At 38.0% G+C, this 18,611-nt stretch overlaps 1 protein-coding gene across 4 annotated transcripts in view; it reads left to right on the top strand.

Moving 5' to 3' along the window:
• The window catches only part of LOC105473309 (synaptotagmin 1), a 593,369-nt gene that overhangs the window by 445,423 nt on the left and 129,335 nt on the right, over nucleotides 1–18,611 (top strand). The gene's annotated exons all lie outside the window — the stretch shown is intronic.

Here is an 18,611-nt window from a genome sequence, read left to right as displayed (position 1 = left end):
GCTGGGGAAACAAGTACAGGTCATATTTTTTTAAATCATACTTTCTCAAGGATCTCCACAAACTAGTGGGTGTCCTCGCTGTCTGTGTGATAGCCTCTTTCTACAGGTGAGGCCTCAAATGAATTGCAGCTATCCTAGTGTTCCTGTGGGGGTACTTTGTGTGAAAAAAGGGTATGTACTCCAAAACATTTTTGTAGGTTCTTTGGCGAGGCACCAAAGAGTACGAAAGAATCCAATATAGGATTTTTCTTACCGATAGCAGTTATTCATTGCAGTAAAATAAAATATGATCCCAGTAGGAAACTTTGAATTCTGACCTCCCATATTCTGTTTTGAAATAATCACTTTATGTTTCTTTTTTTTTTTTTCTTTTTTTTTTTTTTTTTAATCTGATGATCTCTTTGAGGGCAGCTTCAGATTTTGGCAGTAAAACATGAAAGATGAGGAAAAGCATTAATAATCTGTGGGTGGAAAACTTGTTAAAAATCTGAGAGTAAAGTTTGAGTTAAAAGTTGTGGAAAAACTTTTAACATGGAAAAACATGGAATTGACTGGGAGGCCAAAGATTTAAAAAAGCAGAAGATTCTTCTCTTAAGACATGAGGAGTAAGTTGTGTGATAACGGTGTGTGTTTTGTGTGCATGAACGGAAATTGTAAATGTTGAATTCTAGGCTCCAACGATCACTGTCAACAGAAGATCAAGCTGCAAATATTTATGCTTTAAAACTTAAATTATAAAGCTAGTTAAATCTTTCGAACAACTAGTTTTAATGTTCATGGGGACATTTTACCTAAGTTACTGTTAACATTGTATAGAGAAAGATTTATCTTAAGCACAGATTGGCTATCAGGAATTATTTTGGGGAAGAGGTTTTTTTGTGGATTCTTTCATACCGCAAAAGAAGAACCATTTGCCTTCTGGGGAACTGAGCTAAATTCTAAGCTAGTCTTTAAGACTAGAATGCTAAAAACAAAAACACGAAGGAAATTAAAACCCCTTATTATTAAATCGATTTGTAAAAGCATTGTTACTGGAAATTGATTGGACTTGAGGCCTTCTTCCAGAAAATAAGGACTTGATTGTCAGGCCTGTATTAGGTTGTGAACCTTAATGCCATGTATTCATACTTATTAGAAATTGTTTCAGTGAAAAGCACATTAGCAGTATGAACTTCTGGTCCAGTTGGAAGTTCTTCCATTTGAAAAATGTGATATTTGCATGGAACTGTTGGCATCTTTTTGTTTTCTAGTCCCATTCGCCCACACTGGATAGAATTTAAGCTAGAATTTTCCCTTTTGATAAAAGAACAAAAAATGAACATGTTATATTTATATTGATGTGTAGTAACTAGTGATAAACTTGAAACACTAGAATACATGACAAGCCTGATCTTAGGTAGTTATGAAAATGAATCTCTTACCTATCTTTTGAATCTATATTCACATTGGTTTTTAAGACTTTTTAAGTTATATTTTTTCCTTTTTCCTTCAGAGTTGCTTCTTATTTTGGGGCCACTTTTTTCTTTTATTGTGTAATTCATAAGGGGCTGCTTTTTTTTTTTTTTGATGAGGCTTATAAATATGGCTGGATGTTCTGCTCTAGTCTTCTAAGAAGGGCCATTTTATTTTTCAGAGTCACTTATAAAGTCATGTGTAATTAACTTTGGAGACTGTTTTGCATATCACTGCTGCTACAAATTAAAACCCAAATAGACCTCATTGCATATCACCCTATGAATGCTTACAATGGAAGGAATACCTTGCCTGTAGTATACTGTCACTTCTGGACCAAAAAGCTGAGGAAGAAACTTAATTTTCTTTTTTGCATAAGTCAGAAAAACTTACTACTGTTCCCAGTTTCCTGGTTGACCCCAGCAGATGAAATGAATAGATAGTGTTAATTCAGATTGAAGAAATTATCTGAATCTTGGCTTGCGTAGATTTACAATCTACATGCAATATTAACTAAATCAGATAGCTTTTACGGTTTCACATGTGTACATAGGTTCCCTCCCAGTCCCTTCCATACCTATTAGTTATTGAACTTTCTAATTCTAATTCTATTGAAACATTACAACAGTGTTTTGTTGCACCAGTTTTATAAACTTATGCAGTGCAATACGGGTTATTTTTCTGAGGCAAACCAAAGGTAAATTTCTCAAGGTTCTTGCTGCCTTCTTTAGCAGCATTTGAGGGAGGATCTTTTACACATTTGTAACAGATAAAAATAAAGCAGATTGCAAATCCTTTTTTAAAATCTTAAACCATGTACCAAGTTTTTGGTCCAAGTTGTGTAGGATAAGTTAAACTTAAATTGCATTCTGTTAACCAATATGAGTGTATTTCTGTAAGCATAGTTATGTTGAAATACAGTTTTAAAAAGAAAAAAAAAATCGACCCACTAAGCTCAGTCAATTAAAAATTAATGGTGAGACAGAACTGCAGGGTAGATTTTTACTCAGCCTATGTGTATCACCATGACTCCGCTTACTACTGATGTGTCCTTTGGCTTGTTGCTTAATCCTTTCATAAAATGAGGTTAATATTTACTCACCTCCATGAGTTATGACACACTCTAAATGAAATAATTAATGTAAAGCACTTAGAACAATACTTGGCACCAGATAAACTCTCAAAAAATATTAGTGGTTTTGTTATTGAAAACATTGGTCAGAGCTCTTATTTCCTTGCCAGCTGAAAAGCATTTCTTTGATGGCTAGACTTATATCTTTCCTTTTTTGAGGACACTGGGACAGCCAAAGTGTTCAGAAGGCATTGTCATACATGGTTTTAATAAAAGAGTGGATATCTGAACCTAGATCCCATGTGCGAGAGTCTGTGGGGTGTAAAAAGATTTCACAAAGACGAACCCAGTTTAAGGCTCAGCACATGTGTGTGGAAGATAGTGCTACCATGGTGTGACCTCAGTGATTGTGCACCAATTAACTCGTCTAAGCTCTGACACCCCACAAAGGAACTCAAAGTTTCAGGCTCTGCTAAAATAAGACAGACAATAACAAGTGTTGGCAAAGATGTGAAAAAATGGGGAATTCTTATACATTGCTACTGGAATGTAAAATGATGTAGCCACTTTTGAAACCAGTTTGACAGTTCCTCAAAATGTTAAATAAAGTTGCCATGTTACCCAACAATTCTACTAAGTTCTATCCAAGAAAAATGGAAATTCGTGTATACACACCAAAGAAAATGTGCAAGAACAGTAGTAGCATTTTTCGTAACAGCCAAAAAAGTAGAAACAACCAAAATGTTCATCAACTGATGAATGGATAAACAAAATGTGGTATATCCATATAATAGAAATTACTTAGACATAAAAAGAAATGAAGTCTTGATACATGCTATAACACCAATGAACCAAAATAGGCAAATCCACAGACAGACAGAAAGTAGATTCATGCCTAAGGCTAGGGATAGGATAGGGAATGGGGAATGGGGATGATGGGTATGGGATTTTTTGGGAGTGATGAAAATCTTCTAGAATTAGATAGCAATGACAGTTACACGATCCAGTGAATATACTAAAATCCACCAAACTATACACTTTAAATGGGTGAATTTTATGGTATGTGAATAAATACCATTTTTCTCAATAAGCTATTTCTTATCTTCTATTATCCTTATTATTTTTAAATTAAATAAAATTAAAATAAATTATCTGAGACAGGGTCTCTTTTTGTCACCCAGACTGGAGTACAGTGGCACAATCATAGCTCACTGCAGCTTCAAACTCCCAAATCCAAGCAATCCTTTCACCTCGGCCTCCTGAGTAGCTGAGACTACAGGCTGGCACCACCATACCCAGCTAATATTTTTTGTTTGTTTGTTCATAGGGACAGGATCTTACTATGTTACCCAGTTTGGCCTCAAACTCCTGGCCTCAAGCAATCCTCCCACCTCAGCCTCATAAACTGTGACTTACCACAGCCGGTCCTAAATCTGTTTTTAAAAAAGTTTCAGGGACAGAGATACCAAACATCAAAGCGTGATGTTCCAGGCTGACTGGGGTCCCATGTGAAACAGCCCTCAGGTATGCTGGGAATGTCTTTCCTGGGGCTGTTTCAAAAGTTTTGGGATATTTGCTGAAAATATTCTAGTCTCTCTTTAAACCAGAACACTTGTCTCCAAAATCACACTCCTTATTACCATTTCTATTGATATAAGGGCAGTACTAAGGTTCCCTTTTTAGAGAGGAGGAACCCAGGCCTAGGACGTATGCTAGCCACTGAGAACTCAGGAATAAAATGCCAGTTTTTCTGATTCCACAGCCAGTTTCTACTAGTCTACTCTCCCTTGGGATAAGAAGTTTTATGCTTAATTCTCCTGATGTAAAAACAAAGTTTTAAACATGAAAACCAATCTTTTTACAGCTTGTTTTCATACTGTAGCTTCTCAGAGATTCCCCAAGTTGCTCTTTTCTGGACCTTTTTTCTAGCAACATCATGGCTTTTTAAATTGAGATAAAATTGGCATGCAATAAAATGCACAGATGTTAAGTGTACAGTTCAATGAGTCTTGACAACTCCATACACAGTGTAACATCACTCCGATCAAGCTACAGAATATTTCTTACCCCAGAAAGTTCCTCATACCTCTTTCCAATGTGTCTTAGCCCTGGCTCCTAGAGCTAACTTCTGTTCTGATTTTCCTTACCACAGATCAGCTTGCCTGTTCTGAACTATATACCAAGGAATCATATTATTTTGTGTCTGGCTTCTTCAGCTCAAGATGATGTTTTTGAGATTCTTCATACAGTAATATTTCACTCCTTTTTATTGCTAAGTGGTATTCAATTATGTGAATATATCAAGATTTATCCATTTTCCAATTTGGGTTACTTCCAGTTTGAGATTGTTAGGAATAAAGCTGTTGTACTTCTACAGCTTTCTGTGAACATATGCTTTCATTTCTCCTGAACTGCTGGTTCATAGGTAGGTATATGTATCACACTTCTTTGAAGCTAAAATGACCAGGACCATAGGTAATGGTCTATATAGGAATGTATTGTGAGACCTACCGTCTCACTAGTCTCCTTGATGATGCTCAGCACCACCTTGATTCTTGACCTGGGCACTATATTTTCTATCCTGCACCATACAACTGGCACCTCATTACACACATGCTTATTCTCTAAGTGTAGGTGCATAGCCACACAATGCTGTTACAAAAAGATGGCTTGTTTAGCTGTTTCATTGTCTCAATAGATAGAATATAAGCTTCTTATAAGTGAGGAAAGCGTCTTAGCACTTTTTCACATCATAGTGATTAGCTCTTAGGAGAAAGTATGGCATGGATCAAATGAGCATAGAACTTGGAATCCAAATCATATCAACTCTCTGAGCCTCATTTCCTCATATGCTAAATGTTATTGGAAAATGTCAAATAAATTATGTACCTATGTGTTTGAAGTTTAAAAGTTATTTTTCAAGCATAGGTCTGTCCAATGCCAAATGAATTCCTAAAATAAACAATCAGATACATCGAGTAGCTGTTCACTTTCACTATTTTATGGTGGGGAAACAATCCATTGTTTCCAGAACCATTTAAAAAGTTTAGGAGTATTTTCACTCTCTCTGCGGGGATGGTGAACATCTCAGTATCTTTGTCACCACTTCCTTCCATCCTTCCCAGATTTCAAGTGTCCGAAGACAAAGTGGAATGACCCCTAAGCTTTTTTCAAAAGCTGATGGAAGAATTCCCTGTCAGCCTACTTTATGCAAAACAACTTCTGGCACTGGCTGTCACACTGCCAGGCTTATCTCCACTCTTCTTACTTTTTGCTCTACTTTAAATGTCTCTCAAATCATTAATCATATGCAATTATTTTCCCCCGGGGACAGGCCACAGCAAAATTGCAAACCAGAGATGGCAGAGTACTCAATGGGGCGCCTTGCTCCTGGCCTTCAGGAGCTGGCAGACTTCTGGCTTGGAAAAGAGCAGGACATTGCACAGTGGGAGAACCCAGGGCACACAAGCCCAGCTCAAGCCAAACTATCTACTTACAACTTTAAAATGCTTATAGGGCAGTGTTGTCAGAAGTGACTGTCGGGCGAAGTGTCAGAGCCCTGGCATCAGGAAGTGGTCAACTCACGTGTTGGTAATTTACCGACAACAGCATAGGTTGAAAAGGAAAAGTGTATTAGAAAGAAAGAACACCGCAGAAGAGTGCAGTGGTGCACCTCAGTGAGAGGACTGAGCGTACTGCTGTGGATTTTTCCATAGGGGTATTCAAGGACCTTAAGGCGGGAGCTTAAGGGTAATTTGGATTACGTTAACCACATAGATCATGATAAATGATTATGTTTGTAGATATTTTGGTGTGTTAATGTCAGCAAGGGTTGTAAAATGAGTTTTGGAATGGCATTACAAAGATATTGAGCTGTGAAGAATTGCCCCAAATTTAAAACTTTTTAAAGAAAAAGCTACCAAAAATGTATGGCTCCCTAAATGTACTGCAATGTGAACTGTGGCACTGGCTATTCTCCTAAATTTCCATTTCTATATACAGAGACATTTAGAAATTTTAATTACTTAGAAAGATTGAAAGAGGCCTGGAACCAGAGGCCAATTTTAGATATTAGGAAAGTCTAATTACTTCTAATTTTCCCAGATAAGGAGTTGTGCCGCCAGAGAGCCTGTTTGATAGTCACCAGGTGATCCTTACTCCCTTCTAAATTCCTCAAATAAGGAGTTTTGTCTCCAGGGCCTGTTCAATGGTCACCAGGTGATTTTCACTCTCCTCTGTGACCCGGTTCATCCTTGAATGGAACCCTGTTTCAGGCATCCCTTCTGAAAGCCTTCTACACCAATATTTCTCTTTTCATGTGGACTATAACTAGGTTACATGCAAGAATAAATTTCTGGACCCTGGATAGCACTAGAATACAGATGGGAACATTTATGAGTGAAGCGAAAGACCCCCACATACAATTCTAGAAGAGGACAAAAAGGAAAATTTGAAACTATCTCTAGTCAACCTCTTATTCTCTAAGCTGCAAATACTCTGGAATGTGGTCAGAGGTTGTGTTTTGCTACAAGTTAACCAACTGCTCTTCACTTTAAGCTGTGATTTCTACATGAATAAATCAACATTCCGACAAGGTGCTTCCCTGAATTTTCATGTTCTGCTAGTGTTTTAAAGACAGGAGAAAAAAATGTTTTTCAGAAACCAACATAGCCTCAGAAGTAGTCTGCTCTTAATTGTATCTCAGTGTTAAAAAACAAAAACAGAGTGAGATTAGAATATTAAAATAGGTAGAGAGTGTGGAACTTTGTTTTTATTTTAGAACATATTTTTGGATAGCCTCTCAAGTCATAAACAGGGAATATAGAAAGCAGCCTTTGAAATGCCTGCCTGAGATTAAATCAACATTAATGTTTAACTTAGAATCTGAGGAGAGATGTATGCCTCTTTGCAAGGTCATTGACTTTCCAAGCTGTGTCACACTGATGTTTTGCTTATGTTGAAGCCTTGCTGTCATGTTTGAAGAGGACATAAAGGCAATGGAACCTATGTGTCGCAGTAGGATTGCCTAATTTTGGTTTAAAAAATGCCATTTTTGTTTCTTTTTGGTAAATAGTGCTCTCTGTTTCCTGGAAAATCATGTATAGTACAAATATACCTTTACTCATGTTTAAGCTCACACCTATTGAGTATCTGTTTAAGTCAACCACTGTGCTAAGTCTGTAACTCATTTACTCACAACAACACTGTGGGGTAGGCACCATTATTATTCTCAATTTATAGATAAAGAAGCTGAAACTCAGAGAAGTTGGAATTCCTTATGGCCAAGTAGCTAATAATGGTAGGACTGAGATTCAGAATTTTGTCTGACTGCAAGGTTCTTATCCACCATGTTAAATTTACTCTAACTTAGAAATAGGTTACAGGGCCTATGCTAGGGATGACGTTTTGGTCTGCAACACATGCACTCTACACATGTCCTACACATGTGTGTTTCCTTACTCCAAACTCCCAACAATTCTGCCAACATCACAACACCACACAGTACCAAGCAGGGGCTGCAACAGCTGGCATCCATTCAACACCATTCCCAAGCCTCTTAGCTGCTCCCAAGATTTCTGGGCCACTCTTTCCATGATACGCCTATGCGTGAAAAATCCCATATAAAATTCACGTGCTTCTGTTTTCAAGTCCCTCTATTCCCCATCCTTTGCTTTATTCCATTCCACAATATTGCAAGTTCCTGGAAAAATGCAATAATGTCTTCCATCTCTTTCATCACCTTCCCTTTTGCCAAATACAATGAGGAACATGGAGTAGAATATCCATCCCTGTAATTATACCTAAAACACTAAAGATCAATGAAGTGTGTATTTTAATGTTCTCCAAATAGCATTTAATTAGGGGTACTTGAACACATGAGAAATGTCTTTGCAAAGTAAATGTTTTGTGTGCTTAGAGTTTTCTAAGCCCCTGTGTTTCATAATGCAATATAAGCTCTTTATTAGTACCCTCTGGCTGAGATAAGGTATTGAGCTGTGAAGAATTGCCCACAATTTAAAATTTTTAAATAATAAAAAAGCTACCAAAAATGCATGGTTCCCTAAAATGTACTGCGATGTGAACTGCAGCACTGACCATTCACCCAAATTTCCATCCCAAAACCCTACCTCTCATGAAAGAGAGAGAAAAAAATAGGGAGAAAAAAAGCACATGGTACATCTTATAAAACGAGTCAATTACTAAATGCTTGTCATTTGGTCCCCAAATTATCCTTTCTTCAAATCCAAATCTTTACTATTTTAAAGAATAAATTGCAGCATTTCTACCTGGAGGTTTTTACGTCATCTTTATAGGAATTATTTTGACCAATTTTACATACAACTTAGCTAAATTTGTAAAGATTTTTTGTTTTAGATCTGAATCTTGCAGCATAACTAGTCTGTATTAGATGAGGAATGGTTGTCATTTTCAGTTATGACTCTCCAAACTTTGTATCAGCTGGTGCTATAGCCCTGATTTCCTGCATCAGCAGCACCTCTCTCAGGTAATTTATCTTTTTTTTTTTCTTTTTTCTTTTTTTTTTTTTTTTTTTGAGATGGAGTGGCGCAATCTCAGCTCACTGCAACCTCCGCCTTCTGTGGTTCAAGCGACTCTCCTACCTCAGCCTCCCAAGTAGCTTGGACTACAGGCACATGCCACCAGGCACAACTAATTTTTGTGTTTTTAGTAGAGATGGGGTTTCACCCTGTTGGCTAGGATGGTCTCGATCTCTTGACCTCATGATCTGCCTGCCTCGGCCTCCCAAAGTGCTGGGATTACAGGTGTGAGCCACCATGCCTGGCCTCTCAGGTAATTTCTGAAGACCTTGATTCTCACCACCACTGCAAACCCCCAAACCCAACCCCTTCTACCTGCTGGCCTGTGCTCCCTCTTCAGAACTTTCCTAATTTTGTGATTCTAATTGATGGTCAGTCCCCTTGAGAGGAAAAACAATGGACAAACTTAATTTAAATCTGAAATAACTAATTAGTTCAATGAAATCTCACAAACTGTGTTACAGAAATTATTAAGTCAAATTTGCAAATGAGGAAACTGAGACTTGGAGAGTCTAAGAAATTTATCTGGAATCATATAACTAAACAAGTAATGGCCAGAAATTTAAATCAAAAGTTTGCCTTACTCCAAAGTGTGTTAATTAGTATTTTAAAATTCTGTTAAAGCAGGGACTTCATGTTAAATTCCTAGTATTGGAAGTTCAGGAAATGTTCAAGAAAAGTATGAGGGACCCTGGTAATGAACTTATGAAAGAAATGTATCCTGTAAATATGGTGGCTTTTCCTCTTTTAACAAATGGATTGAAGGTTTTCCTGAAAAAGTGATGAGGGATAACTTTAAAAGGTGCCTATTTAAATTAGCATACAGGCAGTTTGAATTCTAGTTCTTCCTCTTCTAGTATGTTAGAGGGAAGGAAATGGTTTAGCCCAGTGACTGCTACTCCATAGACACCTGAACTGAACCTGAAGATAGAAAAGGGATGGATCATAGCTGAATTTTAACAAGGATAGTTTAGGCCAGGGCTGCTGCTCAGGGCACTGGGTTTGAGTCTGAGACTAGTATTTACCAAAACGTGTTGTATAAGTCATCAGGGGATACATTCATGGAAAAACTCAGTACGCAAGCACAAGCACCAAACCTTCTTTCAGATCCTCATGTTGAGCACATAATGAATTCAGTGCCCTGGGCTAGAACTTAAGTAACTGGGAGCAGAAACCAGTTCATCATGTGTCATTTCTACAGGAAGATAATGCTTCAGATGTCATGTGATCTCCTCCAAGTGGAGCACAGCCACTTGCCCAGCCATTAGTTAGAGTGCCCAGATGAGAGAAGAGAAGCAGAGGCTGGGAACATAACAGGGGCGTGCAGTTGATTGTTCCTCTCAGGGCCAAGATGGCATGACCCAGCGTTTCCCAGCACCCCCCCATTCTCAGTATACATTCTGGTCAATGTTCCCTAAGAAAATGATTCATTCAGCGTGCCTCCTTTCCAGTTGAAATCACATACGCTTGACTTCAGAACTGAGAATGAAAATGGTTCTTCCTAAATGCAAGTTCTGGCATGCCTAAACAAAAATTTCATGTATAGTAAGCTAAAATCTCGCAAGGAGTTTAAGGCATAACTTATTCAAACGTATTCTGAGACTGTGAAAATTGAGGACTCATCTATCCTCAAATGGAAACTGCTGCTGGCCTCATCTTCTGTGCCTTATCCTTCCTTTTAAAAAAAACCCTGAGATTTACCACTTAAATGCCTACATCCATTTGGATTAACTTTCATGTTCCATATATTTCTATTTTTATTAGTTCATCTTTGTCCTCCAAATGTAGGTCATCATACAAGTGATAAATTTAAGTAAGATTTACATTCTCTTTGTTCTTATGAGTGTATCAGTGAACATTATTAATATTGCCTCACATTTGCAGGACACGTTCATGTGCTTTAGAAACCATTGGAACCCAGCCCTGTATTTCTGAACCAAATTCTCTCCTCCCTCAAACCCTCGGGGCATTGGGCATTCCCTCAATTATGTGGCATCTATGGTAGTTTCTAATCTGATTGGGGCTCCTAAAATAGAACCAGAATCTCTTTTTTGGAGTGAGAGAATGCAGTGATGACTATTTATTAATTAGGGGAAAAACCTCCACTTGAGGCAGCTGGGAATGACTTTCTGAAGACACTAAAATCCAAATAAAAAGAAAGACATTCAAATGTGGGAAGAAAAAGTAAACCCAGTAAGACCCTCCTGAAAGTGTTAAATGTTGAAACGGATATCTGAAACGGATATCTGAAAGAACCAACTTCTTTGGAGGATTTTTAAAAATAAGAATTGGGGCATGGATTTGTAGTCTTGCTTCAAGGCAAGGGAATAGACAAGGTGATCTCCCATGGGATCTAACAGCCCTGTAATTCATCAAAGAAGGTATTTAAAAGCAAAGCCATGGGGGAAAGAGAACGGTAGCATCAATCTAAATCAAGCCTTACATGCATTTTCTCTTTTCTTTTTCTTTTCTTTTTTTTTTTACTTCTAATCTCTCCCTGCATTTTTGTAAGACCCATCACAGCAGGACATACTCTCTACAATTACTTTGACAAACAATAGTAACAGCACTTGGATTTTTACTGTCTTCCAAAGCAATCCATTTTTGACAGTGAAAAGTAGAGGAAACTGATTCCTGAAGCTATGAACTAAAATGACAGATTTGGGGATCTGATTTACCAGAGTGGGTTTTCCATATATCAGCCCTGGCTGACATTCCTGGGCCAGTACCCATAGGCACAAACTCTCAATGGAAAGTTGTATAAATGTAACACAAACAACAGTCATAAGTTGACTTTCCTATCAGGAACCTTGTAAAAAAATAGGTACAACATTTTATAAATCTTTTATTTTAATGAAGTTTATTTAACACAGAAAACTTCAGTCCAGAGATGTGAAATTTTACATTATAAAGAGTTATGGCAAATAGAAACACTAACAAACTGAGCCTCTAGCTGTCATATCTGAAATACTGTACATACCCATATTCATGGATGCCAACATGCTCTAACATAATTTTACATATTAAAATAGGCTCAATTTTCAATGATAATAAAATGGCTACTGATACTATGACTTCGTGGAATATTAGATAGCCATTAGACATACTTATATGGAAAAATGCTTTAGTATGTTAAATAGAAAAAGCAAAATATAAAATTACATATAAATTATATAGCTATGCTTTTGTAGTAGGTTTTAAAAGTATTTGCATATGTATAAAAATAATTCGGGAATCTATGAAATGAGAATAATTATCTTAGGAGGCTAAGATTATGGTATTTTTTTTCTATTTTCTTTTCTTTTTTTTTTTTTTTTTGTGAGACAGAGTCTTGCTCTGTCGCCCAGGCTGGAGTACAGTGGCGTGATCTCAGCTCACTACAAACTCCACCTCCCGTGTTCAAGCGATTCTTCTGCCTCAGCCTCCTGAGTATTTGGGATGACAGGTACACGCCACCACTCCTGGCTAATTTTTTTTGTATTTTTAGTAGAGACGGGGTTTCACCATGTTGGTCAGGATGGTCTTGAACTCTTGACCTTGTGATCTGCCCGCCTCGGCCTCCCAAAGTACTGGGATTGCAGTCGTGAGCCACCGCGCCCGGCCCATTTCCATTTTCAGTACACACAAATACAATTGCACACACACAGGGAGATACACATTTGATGTAACAAATAACCATGCTTTCAGAATTCAGTCCAGTATATTTTGGTTTAAGAACAGACTTACATTAAGTGCTCTGCCATGAGTTATCAGAAAAAGTAAATAGACCTACATGATCCCACCTTCATTCCCTTTTCTCCTTTTAACACCTCTGCCAGCAAAAACACACACATTGAGTGGGCCATTGTAACTTAGATCCATCTGGTAAGATTCTTTTTCTTCTTCCAAATTAATTTGTTCCAGAAATTATCTGGTAGATTGTTCAAGAGAAGCATTTAATATTTGCCTTTAAGGAATGAGAAAATACGGAGGTCAAAATGAATTTGCATTTAAAAATAAGACCTAGATCACCCCTGCGGTGCATCCGTGGGGTTTGAGATGTGCAGCATCATACAAATATCACTAGGAAACTAAGACATTTGGAAACAGCTAAGAAAAGCCATGTTGCTGGAAAAAATCATGACTGGCAAAAAAAAAAAAAAAAAAAAAGCTTTTTGTGAATATTCCATACCCTACAAAGAACGGGACAAAAATAAATACATGAAGACTTACACCCGGGAATAACACAGCAGAAAGTATCTTATTAAAAGATTTTCAGTACCTTTGAGATACCGTGACATGATCATATAAATCCAAAATACTTCCTTGAAGCATGGATTTTTAAAGCTTGACTTTTTAATGCTAGTTGGGCTGTATTATAAGTAGCCATCAAATTTTTTGTTTCCTTTTCCTGGCCATCACAGAAAAATCTTTGGTAATTGGTAAGTTTGCTCTATTACAAGAAAACCTGGTAACCTCGGGATAGTCTGCTGTTAATATCTGATTCCTATTTATGTATCTTCCCAGGAAAAGCATGGGGGTTGTAGGGCGAGACCGAACCATCTGCTTATTTTAACAAAGCTTTTGGCCAGCTTCTGATGGTTAAGGAATGCTGACTCCCTGGCTAGCCTACCAGAAGCTCAGAGAATAAGAGTTCCTGGTATTTACAGTGTTACTTTCTAAATCAGTTTCAGAATGTGACTAGTACACCTTCTTCCTAGGTAGGAAAAAGCTATGTTATGGCTAAAAAGAAGAGAAGCAAGTACTCTTTTTTTTTTTTTTTTTTTTTTTTTTTTTTTTTTTTGAGACGGAGTCTCGCTCTGTCACCCAGGCTGGAGTGCAGTGGCCGGATCTCAGCTCACTGCAAGCTCCGCCTCCCGGGTTCACGCCATTCTCCTGCCTCAGCCTCCCGAGTAGCTGGGACTACAGGCGCCTGCCACCTCGCCCGGCTAAGTTTTTGTATTTTTAGTAGAGACGGGGTTTCACTGTGTTAGCCAGGATGGTCTCGATCTCCTGACCTCGTGATCCGCCCGTCTCGGCCTCCCAAAGTGCTGGGATTACAGGCTTGAGCCACCGCGCCCGGCCGCAAGTACTCTTATTCTTGGTGGATGTGGGAAAACAAACCATTTGGATACTGAACAAGGAATAAATACTGTCAAGCACTTAATTTCATACACAAAATATATAGAGAACTTATTTTAAGCTTTCTATTGCCTTTTAGATGCCAAATTCAGATCTATTTATAGATGCCAGCTTTGAGTAATTCAAAAATTTATATAAAATAATTTCCGTGAAACTTACAGTTTATGGAAAACAGAGAAAGGATTGCCCATTTCATGTAAGGCCTGTGATTTCCTCCTTTCACACGGATTTAGTATGGCTACAGATAAGGTTCATGGAATAAGAAGGTTTTTGTAGTCAGACCCGGGTTCGGATTGCCTCTGCCATTCATGAACCATGCAAACCTGAAGTCAGCTAACCTCCCTGTGCTTTTAATGTTCTTATGCATAAGATAGAAAATATAACACCTCATCACAGTGTTATTGTAGGGATTAGATGAGATGCAATATGCAAAAACACCCAAAACTAACAAGTATGCAGTGAATATTAGCTCCCTTTCTTCTTTTCCTTCCTCCAGGCTCTTGGGCTACTGTAATTTACACATTAACTAATTGTGTAACTTAAATTTCCTACTACCTCTTTAAAATGCAGACCATATGTATTGATGGGGGAAAAATATACAAAGCTTAAAGCATGTGCCATAAAATAGTTCCTTAAAGGGTAGTACAGCAAAATGGAACAGATTTTCTTGCCCATTCACAGGACGACAGTGAATTTTAGCATAATTATTGAAAAAAAACTCAGCTACTCTGACTTTTTACAATATCTAGTGATCAAGAAAACCTTTAGATCATATTACTTTTCCTCTCAATGTTGTAGTTAGGCTATTCACTTAGAGAGGCCTGTGACAAGCTATAGTTAATAAGTTTTCCATGGTGTCAAAAGTAATAATATTAACGTGCCGTTGTGAGTTAAATTAATCTTGTTTTGTGCACTGGCCTGCATAAACGTGAATGACATTTCGAAATATGATCAGGCAGGAGCTGAGAAGGAGCCAAGTGGCAAGGCAGAATGAGATGCGGTCATTAGAGCAGAGCAGCCAGCTGCAAGCATTTGTCAGTGCAGGCAAAGAGGTGCAGGATATTATTACAGCAAACTTAGGGGGGTGTTCTTTCAGTTCATTTTGCCCTTTGAAAAAAATACTGATTTTTGTCTTTAGAGAAAAGTAGAGATGTTTGACATCCGGCTCTCCATGTTTGGAAATGAAAGACCATCTTCCTGCTAATCACCGATTTCAAGTGTCTTTCAACCCTCAGATTTTTTATCTCTGCCTGCGAAAGGCAGCTTATTGGTAATAGCTTTTAAACTGATGATCAAAAAGTGGCATTTTAAAGTCTTAATGGTTGTGTTTGTTTCAGACTTCTTCAGATTCCCCACCACCACCATACACAAAGGAATATACCTCCTGCCAACAGAACAGATAAATATGCTGTCTGTAAAGAGTTGAAAGATACAGGTTGAACCTAGGAAGAAAACACCTCAGGATGACTCAGGGATCAGATGACCAAAATGGCTTGTGTAATAAGTTTTATACTTATTACAAAATGGCTGGACAAGCCCTTTTCCACTTGAGCTCTAGTATTTTAACTACTGCAATCAGAAATCAAATTATAAGAAAAATGGAGATGTTCCTATTAAGGTAGTCAGTGTAAACAAGAACTGGATAATTTAAAGGGCTCTGTACCTCTTCATATGTTAAACTTGACAATTTAGTCTAGGCAACATCTCCTAGTAATGAGCCTCTACATTTCTTTCATACATCTAGTATCACAATATTTTTGTCTGTTCAGAAGTATATGCACCAGGCAATTTTTAAATTTGTCTATAGAAGTTTCTCTATTTTAATAAAATGAAGAGCACTATATTCAGAGTTCTACATATTGTTTAGTATCCACAGCAATCCTACATGATATGAAAGCATTGTTATCCTCATTTCACAAAGGAAAAGTAAAGGAATTCCCCGAAAGTCATAGGACTGTTAAGTCACAGAATCTGTTTTAACTCAGATCAATTTCACTCCAAAGCCTGTGCTCTATAACATATATCCACAAATACTCATGCCCTATTTCCTTCTAGCAACCAATCCACTGTGCCTTCTAGGATAAACAACTATGTTCTGTAGCTTCTGCATTTAACTATCTCAAATGAAAAGGCACCAGCAAAGGAAATGGCTTATTCTGGGAGATTTTGCGTTAATCTGATGATTCACTTCAACAAACGTACATCTTTAGATCATTTCATGCTGGGCACTGGTGATGTAAAGATGAATTAGACAGTGCTAGGCTCAAAGACTTCATAGGCGATGAGGAAGGGATGATGCTATCTGGAAGTGAGGAGTTCAGAAGAGTTGGTCACAATGTAAATTTGAAATGGGTTCTAAAGGATGACTAGAAATTCAACAGGTAGAGAATAAGGGCTTCTAAGAAGAGGAAGCAGGGCAAGCATTGGAACATGTAAAGAACAAGATGTCCAGATGTGATTATAATCTAGTACTGTACATGTGAGAGGGGAATGGTGTGAGGGGTAAGCCAGAAAAAAAAAAATAAGGGTAATATTTTAGGGTCTTGAAGATGGGAGTTAACATTTTAAGTCTCACATTTGGGAGCCAGGGAGGATATTAAAGTTGTCAGTGGCCATATCAGCTCTGCGTGTAAGAAAGCCAATATTTTGGTGGTGTGAAGATGAATTGGAGGCTCTTGCATCCATTTAGGAGTCCGTGAAACTATATGGCTGTGAAGATAGAATATGAACTAAAATTTGAAAAAGTATTTTCAAAACTAGAATTTGCAGAATTTTGTTATCAATCAGATAGAGAGGTGAGGGGCAGAGAAAGCTATTGAAAATAATTTCAATTCATTTGACTGAGAAATGAGTAAACAGGGTGATAAATGAAATTACAGAAAGATGCACTAATTTTAAGGGAAACCATTAAGTTCTGTTTTGGATATGTTGATTAAAACAGAGTTCATTTCTATGTAAGATGATATTACATCTTTACCCCACCACAACTTGTTTTAATGTTTTATATGCAGTATTTAATATTCTCCTAAATAGTATCATACCCACAGTCAAGGAGCATTATTTAATTTTTCTGATTCCACTATCTCTTTACCAACCTAACACTTTTTAAAAATTACTCATGGCAGGGCGCGGTGGCTCACGCCTGTAATCCCAGCACTTTGGGAGGCCAAGGCGGGTGAATCACGAGGTCAGGAGATCGAGACCATCCTGGCCAACACAGTGAAACCCCATCTCTACTAAAAATACAAAAAATTAGCTGGGCTTGGTGGCAGGCGCCTGTAGTCCCAGCTACTCGGGAGGCTGAGGCAGGAGAATGGCCTGAACCCAGGAGGTGGAACTTGCAATGAGCCGAGATCGCACCACTGCATTCCAGCCTGGGCGACAGAGCAAGACTCCATCTCAAAAAAAAAAAAAAAAAAAAAAATTACTCCCTAAAACCATGTTTTTTTCTTTTAAAAGAATTCCAAAGGAAAAAATGCCCTGAAGAATAGCAAGCATGGCCTTTATCCTTGCAGCTTAGGATGGTGCATTTTTAAGTTTCCTCATGGACTTTGTTGTGATTTCCATTTCAACACATCCCAGTTAGCAGCCAGGTGTAATAAACCGCTACAACCATCTGCTCTTTATTGTGCTGATCCAAGCTCATGGCCACAGAGGGGTTAAGTGGAAAATGAAATCCAATCTGTGTTATCCAAGCACAGGATTAAGTGGACTTCAGCTCTGTAAGACCCATTGGGTGAGGAGGTCCTAAGCAACCCTGCAGAAGGAGAGCCTTGGAAAGGGCCCAAGTGTCGTAAAATACACACCTCCACATAGATGTCTTACCAGGCCTTAGTCCCTGTGCCTTTCCCTGTGTCTACAAAAAACCTGGTAAGAGGGCTGACTTAGGGGAATGTCTCTATATAAACACTTACATGACATTATCTTTCCATTAATTAATATACTGAAAATATAAGTGTCTGCTATGTGCCAGGCACTAGCTGAGCAGGAACTACACAAAGTTGGATAAAACATTTTAAAATTATTCTTAATTACCTATGGATGTGAATGCTACTGTACTTGAATAATAATGAAATAACTAGCATGCATGTACACTTTCCACATTCTAGGCACTGTTCTGAGCACTTTATCTCATCTCGTTTAATCCTCACAGCCAGGTGAGATCAGTACAATTATTATCCCCATTTTATGCAATAGGAAACTGAAGCTTAGAGAAACAAAACAATCTGCACAAGGTCACCTACCTAGTAAGTGGCAAGCCAGAGTTTTCAAGCTGTGTCTGTCTGACTTCAGGCTTCAGCTCCAAACCCCTACTCTGTGTAACCTAACAGGTGTTTCACTCACACAGCCATCTCTACACTATCCATTGACCTTCAGCCATATGAAAACGGAGAAGAGAGCACTTATCG

This window comes from Macaca nemestrina, chromosome 10 (assembly GCF_043159975.1).
Source record: "Macaca nemestrina isolate mMacNem1 chromosome 10, mMacNem.hap1, whole genome shotgun sequence".
In the NCBI taxonomy this organism is placed as follows: domain Eukaryota; kingdom Metazoa; phylum Chordata; class Mammalia; order Primates; family Cercopithecidae; genus Macaca; species Macaca nemestrina.
This window is presented reverse-complemented; position numbering and strand designations above follow the sequence as displayed.